The sequence below is a fragment of the Ochotona curzoniae genome, unplaced genomic scaffold, assembly GCF_017591425.1.
Source record: "Ochotona curzoniae isolate NIBS_2020 unplaced genomic scaffold, NIBS_Ocur_1.0 scaffold_4506, whole genome shotgun sequence".
NCBI lineage: Eukaryota > Metazoa > Chordata > Mammalia > Lagomorpha > Ochotonidae > Ochotona > Ochotona curzoniae.
This window is the reverse complement of record NW_024467119.1, coordinates 14,232,547-14,239,697: the sequence shown is the minus strand read 5'-3', so window position 1 is coordinate 14,239,697 and position 7,151 is coordinate 14,232,547. Positions and strand designations below refer to the sequence as shown.

The following is a 7,151-nucleotide window of genomic DNA, read 5'->3' as shown; positions in this document are numbered from 1 at the left end:
CCAGGTGGAAGCTCCGGTGAAAGCTCCTGACGTCTGGCTATTGATGCCATGTAGTGAGTGAACCTGCGCATGGAAGGCATCTGTTTTTCTTTTTCTTCATCTTTTCCCTCTCTTTGTGTATCCCTCCATCTGTGTAACTCTTTCAAATAAATGTATCTTTTAGAATTCCTGATGTTGTGTACCTTGGGTTGTTATTAAAATACAGTATGTGAGTTAGTAGGTATAAGGTGGGCAATATAGGTGGTATAGAGTTCTTTTGAATAAAGGGATTAGTCAGAAAAAAAAATGACCAGATTACGGGACATGAATCAGAAGTTTATTGAGTCCTGGCTAGTACCTGCGGTGTGCACGCTCTTATTAACGCTCCATGCATTATGAGGTTGTTGATATCTTCATTTTGTGTCATGAAAACTGGGACTTGGGCTCAGTAAGTTACTTGTGGGAAGCCACACAGCTAACTATTGGTAGAAGTGGCATTCCAGCTAAACCCCGAGGGCTCACGGCATCATGTTCTTTGGGCTTTGTTGTTACGTTGCTAGCACAGCATACACGCTTGGAGACTGCCCCACCACCATTCAGTCTTGGGAAGGAGACAAGAGTTGTACCCCTGCCTTTTCCCTTGCAGACATCCACTCATTTGGCAGAAGCATCATTTTTTTTTTTCAAAAAAAAGTTTTCTCTTTCCTTTTATCTCAGAGGAGTATCAGTGTGTACAGATTTATTATTAATTCCATGGTAACATGCTTAGCTGCTCAGAATATTTTTTTACTGTTGCTTTTTAAAATAAGGCCTGCGTGTTCTTGGAATTTCTGAGACTCTTATCACTCTGGGATGAAATATTACCTTGAAATAACAAGGGGGAATGCAGGAAAAGGGTAAGGAGAAGAAGAGGTATGCAGGAAGAAGCCCCTTGTTCCACTTGCCACCCATCTGCCTTTTGTTTGGGACAGGCCGCTGCTATGGCAGTGGGGATGCTGTTCTCACGTTGGTCCGCGTTGTTCTCCCTCTGCACTCTCCTTCCGAAGCATGCCACGTGTGCGCTGAGAAGCCCGTTCCCAGAGGCTCTCCCTCCTTTTCCTCTCTGATTTCTTTTTATCCCTCAGAATCTCAATGTTTCATGGACTTTGCTGATATTTATGATAGCTTTTATATGTGGTATAGCCAAGCACAGTTATAAAAATTATTGTAAACACCTATTGAAAAATTTGAACTAAGAATTGAAGAGCGGAAACTTCTGCATTCATTTGTTTTTTCAACAGATATTGACTAGAGGTCCATTGTGCGTCAGAGCTGGGTGGGGGAGCTGGGGACAGGCCTTCTATCTCTCCCCTTCTCAGAGAAAAGGACATTAAACAAGTAAGTGCATTGTTAACTAAGTTAACTAAGCAGTTATCTCATGAGTGCCAAATTTGGTGCGATGCAGCAAGGGAAGTTGTGTTTTTTTCCCCTCTCAAGTCACTGCCATTCTGCACGCACGCTGACTTAAGATGGTTTGATTTATGATTTTTGGTTTCATGAGTTTTGGAAAGAAAAGTGTTATTGTTCTTCATCCTTAACCCTTGGAATATCCAAAATAGGAAGCATCTTTTTTATATGCTAATGAAATGATTGAGGACTGGGGCTTCCAGCTAGCCTTCCTTAGAGGGTCTGGTTATCAAGGAGACAAACATTACTAAGTGCTCAGAATTTCCACATTCCTTACCTCCTGACCTCCTGGGAGTTGAGCATCAGTGGTCAAGGATTTCATCAGTCTTGCTGAATGTTTCCAGATTGATGCAGATGGAGGTGCTAAAGGCTGGTGCACCTGGAGAGAACTCAGAAGTCCTGTGTCCTTTCCCCAGCTTCTTGCCCATTACATCTCTTTCGTCTGGGTGTTCACCTGTATCATTGGAACTACCTCTTATAATGGGGTTGCTCCTGGTGGCTGTGGTTTGGATATGGTTTGAGTGTGTCCCCTATCCCAATGTGATGTGCATAGTGGTGATGGAAAGTTGTCAGGTTACTAGGGAGAGGAAGGCTGTTCTCAGAGGGATTAGTGTGGCTCCTGGGGGACTGTAGTTAGTTGCTGTGAGAGTGGATTGTTACAACAATAGCAATTTTGGTCTCTGAATCTGATTTCCAATCTCATCACATCATCTCTACCTGTAGCATGTGCTCCTCCATGATGCCATCCACTATGCTAGGAGCTCTCACCAGGATACCACCATCATGCTCCTGAATCTCTGATACTTAGAGATAAATAAACTTAATTTCTTTATGCAGTATCCATCCCCTTAAATTGTATTATAACAGCAAAAAAATGAATTAAGACTCCTGGGAAGTATCATCAGCTCCTCTAAATTCTGTGAGCCATCAGATGCTAACTCACATCCACGGGAAGAGGTAAGCAAGAAAGTCTTAGCATTTCTACCCCGAGACATGAGTTACCAACTGATACAACTTGCTTATTCAGAGTTTTGTTCCCACCTATATTCTTTGTGCTATCATTGCCAAAGCATATTTCTCTCTATTGCAGGCCCAATAATACAACACTGTTTTGTTCAGTTAATTTTAAAAGGAATACATGCAGTAGTACTGAAAATTATCCATATTATCTTTTTGTCCTTGAACTCTTTGTCTTTTGACTATGATGTATCTGAGAATGGATGACTTTGCATTTATCCTACCTGAAGGTTGACTATTTTAATTACATATCATTTTCACCTAATTTGGATTTTAGGTTATTCTTCTTCTGTTCCTTTTTTTCTTCTAGTAAAATTCCCGATAGTTATGTTTTAGTATACTGAATGATGTTCCATATTTCCCTGAGGCTCTGCTCGTTTTCCATTCTTTTTTTTCTCATTTTCTTCAGATTGTTTTATCTCTGTTAAACTATAAAACTTTGTAGATATTATGTTCTTTCAGTTCAAATTTGTTGATTGGCTTTCTGGTTTTTTATTTCAATTATTATACATTTTTACTTCAGGATTTCAGTTTCTTTGTTGGTTTGCTTTATGGGACCAGACATGGTCAACATGCTTTTCTTTAATTTCTTATATTTGGTTCCCTTGGATGTCCTTTTCTGCCACCTGGGTCTATTCTGAGGTGTTTCTATTACCTGCCTTTTATGTTCATGTGTATAGATTGCGCTTCTCTGTCATAGGATCTTATATTGAAAACTGGACATTTTAGCAACATTGTAGTAATTCTGTTTGTACCCTGGGAGGCTGTTTGTTTTCTTGGTCATTTATTTTCTTAGTAATGGTAGAATTAATTCAATGGCATTGATTTTCCCCTCAGTTCTCAGTCACTGAAGATTTTTTCCTAGTTTTCCTCTTTGGATCCAGTTATCTATAAGTCACTCTAGATTGATACAGCACTTCTTTATTGGAGAAAGGTTTGTGTACAGTACCCCTGGGGCAGCTGGACTTTACTTTTTATCTTTCGGTTGTGTGGATTGAAGCTACTATTACAGTTTGGTAGGTTTATATTTCTGTCCCCCTACATTCAGCCAAGAGTGAATAGCTTGGATACTCCCACTGTCATGGCTCCTGAAGAGGAGCATCCTTTAACATGGTAGTATCCGGGGCTTTCCAAAGAAACAGACCTAACAAGATGTATGTATCCATACAGTGAGATTAGTTTAAGAAAAAGGTCCATGAGTTTGTTGGACTGGCAAATCTGAAATCCTCAGGGTAGACCAGCAGGCTTGCAGGAAGCAGGAAGGCATTCTAGAGGAAGAATTCCCTCTTTCTAGGTGACATCAGGCTTGGTTCTATTAAGAATTTCATTTGATTGAATAGCCTACCATCTTTAAAGAAGATAATCTGTTGCACTCAAAATGTACTGATTTAGAGCTGGTATTATGGCATGGCATGCTGTGCCTCCTAAACCTGTAATGCCAGAATCCCCAGTAGGCACTGGTTTGAATCCCATGTGTTCAACTTTCAACCCAGTTCCTTGCTAAAAAGCCTAGGAAAACAATAGAAGGTGACCCAAGTGGTGACACCCCCACACCAATGTGGGAGACCCTCTTTGCTCCTGGCTTCAGGATGGACCAGTCCTGGCCGTTGTGACTATATGAGGACTGAACCAGTGGATGGAAGATTCTGTGTGTATCTCTCCTTCTCTTTCTGTAACTTGGCCTTTCAAATAAATAAGAATGTCCTTATTTAAATGAGAATATCATCCAAAAATACCGTCACAGCAAAAATTCAGTTTGAAAAATATCTGGCATAGTGAAATGACACATAAAACATAAAATTAACATTAACTTGGTAGGTACGATTATATGTTTAAGCCTGGGCCCTAGGTTAGTATAATTTATTATTCAGTCAGTATTTGGTCAACAACTGTGTTTAAGCCTCTTGTGCCAATAGGGCTTCAGTTCAAAGTTGATAGATGTGTGACCCTTGAGGAATGTTTTCAAGTCTCCCTAACATCCTGCCCTGAGCACTCCTGAGTGAAACTCAGCCATGCACGTTACCTTCCTAAACTCAAAGTTGGCTATGATTTCAATAAGAGATCTCATTGTCCCTTATGAAAACTTATGCTCTGCCCTTTAGCTTGTGACATGAAGCTGCCATTCTCCTAATTGTTCTCCATCAAGGTCAGAGAGTCTGGAGTTATCTATTTCCTGTTCTATATCAAATCAGTTGTCGGTGGAACAACCTGTTCTTATGGTCTGCTGTTGGGGGCCCTCCTGGGTGTGGCAGCCTGGACCTGAGTTGTGGCGACCATGCTGAGAATAATTGGGACTCGGGAGATGCAAAGGCAAGTAAACATGCACATTTTATTGAGTTTTTCTAAGTACTTTTACACTCAAACTTTTGCAGGGCAAGCAGGTAAGCTACTTCTTAACTAAACACTAGCACACAAGCCCCTCTAAGATAGATTACAAGGAAGCTGGGCAACAACCACCAGGCTTTATGGTAACAGCATGGCATAGATGAGTTATAGAAATCGATACTGATAAACACAAAGATTTACAAGAAAAGGAACATATCAAAACTCTGTACACAGTCATGCTGGGCCACTGGCATTAAAAGCAGAGGGAGGGAAAGTGAGGTGTCACACGTCCCCAGGCCAGCCTCCTGGTGAGGCCCCCACAGTCCCAGCAGGATGCTTGCTTCCTGGCAGCACTCAGTCTACTGAGGATGTGTGAGGCTTGAGCTCCTTGGGCATCCAGTGCACTGGTTCAGGGGGCAGATCCCTGCAGTAGTCTGCCTTTCTGCTTGCAATGGTCTCTGTGTCACTCTCCAGTCCCAGGGTGACACTGTCTAGCACTATGGGTGGGCAAGGGGAGGCACAGAATACACTTGAATATGCTTCGTTTACCCCTCCTAATTGTGGGACCTCTATACTACAGATGAGCTGGGGGAGAAGAAAGAAATCCTGCCCTCGCATTCTTAGCCTGGAACTCAGCCTAGAGCTTCTCCCTGTGATGGTGGCAGGATGGGGGTGGAGGAAAAGGGACACAGCAGAACGTGTGAAAGATAGGGACCAGCCTGGAGTAGAGCTGCTGTGACAGTGAGCTGAGGGAGGAGAGGCGAGGAATGAGAAATAGAATCAACTCCAGCAGCAGCTTGACTCACTCAAGGTAGAGCTGCAGCCACAGTGTAGGGGAGAGCTGTGGGGGAGGGGGGCTCATCCTTTGGTTGTGGCTGCCTGGAATTGAACATCCTGAGTATAGCTGCTGAACACACAGCTGGGGGCAAGAGTGGGGTAAGGTGTAAGTTGGTGATGAGGAAGTCACAGACCTTATTTTCTTTTTTTTTAAAAATACTTATTTTTATTTTTGATGTTGTTTACATAGTTGACAAGGATACATGTCCATGAGCACCACTGATTAGGGCAGGGAGGGTCAAGGTGGGTGAGACAAATATTTCCAATTTCCCTTTGCTTCCCTTCCCTCCTGTATCTGAGGGAGGGAGAGTGAGGGAGAGGTTGGAGGCTGCTCCCAGCTTGTCAAACTATGTGGGTATCTGGGGGCTTGAGGGGGGAATGTCTATTTGATGTCATCTTAGAAACCCTGATATGAAGAAGCATGTTTCAAGGGCATTACTTGGGTGGTTCTGATAGCTCTGCTGCGATGCTGTTGGTTTCATTGCTCCAAGCATCGAGAAAACCCTACAAGGTCCATTCAACCCTTTAAGGCTTTCCCTATGCCTGTGTCTTGAAGAGTGTCCCTGAAGTGTTTTTTTTTTTTTCTTTTTAAATTTTATGGTGCAATTTCATAGGGCCTGGGATTCCCCACCCTCCCAAATTTCCACCCCCGACTGATTTTCCCCATATTGTTACAATAGTATAGTCCTTCATAAGGAGTCATGAATCTACCAGAAATATATATAACGCTTCATGAATGTGCATGTCATCCTTGTGCAGGGGCTATGCTAATCTTCTCTGTATTATTCCAATTTTAGGATACGTACTGCCGGAATGAGCACGTCGCTAAAATTTTTACTTAGTGCTTTGATGGTATCAGGTCATAGATTTATAACCTTTGTCCACTGTGCACTGATTTTTGTAAAACAGGTATACATTTTGTTTCACCTTTCTGCACATGTAGATCCAATTTTTCTCGTACCGTTTGTTGAAGAGACTCTCCTTTTCCCCAGATTGATTATAGTTAACTGTTCAGAAACTACTTGACTGTAGGTGTGTGGGTTAATTCCTGGGAATTCTGTTCTGTTCTGTTGAGTTGCATGCCTATTTTTGTGTCAGAGCCAGGGTATTTGATTTACAGTCATTCCATAGTACCTCCTGAAGCCTGGTATTGTGATGCCTCTAGCTTTGTTTTTGATTTTAAGATTGCTTTAACTAGGAGAAGCAGTGGCAACAGCAGAGTGGTATTGCAGTGACCAGATAGTCCAGCAGTAGTTGGTGAGTGGCAATTCAAGCAGCCAGCAGCCAGGTGGGAAAGGGAGTTTCTGGGAGCTTGGGAGGTACACACAGGCACAGAACTGCCTGTCTTACTGATTTGTTTGACCCGACCATGAGCAAAGAAAGAGCAGTGGACTTCAAGAGCCGGTGCAGGAATAGGGTGGATCTCATAGCCTAGACCTCCACTAGTGCCACATTGGGTGCTGATTTGTGTAGTGGACAAAGGCTGAGGGCCTGGAGGATTGGCTGGGAGCAGGCTCATTTCTGGCTTACTGCATTGCACTGATTCC

General features: G+C 42.7%; 1 non-coding gene across 1 annotated transcript; it reads right to left on the bottom strand.

The window, feature by feature from the left end:
• Positions 1 to 6,318: 6,318 nt before the first annotated feature.
• LOC121147594 lies at positions 6,319 to 6,425 on the bottom strand. The gene has a single exon (XR_005882413.1). It is a non-coding gene; the product is annotated as a U6 spliceosomal RNA (small nuclear RNA).
• Positions 6,426 to 7,151: the final 726 nt, after the last annotated feature.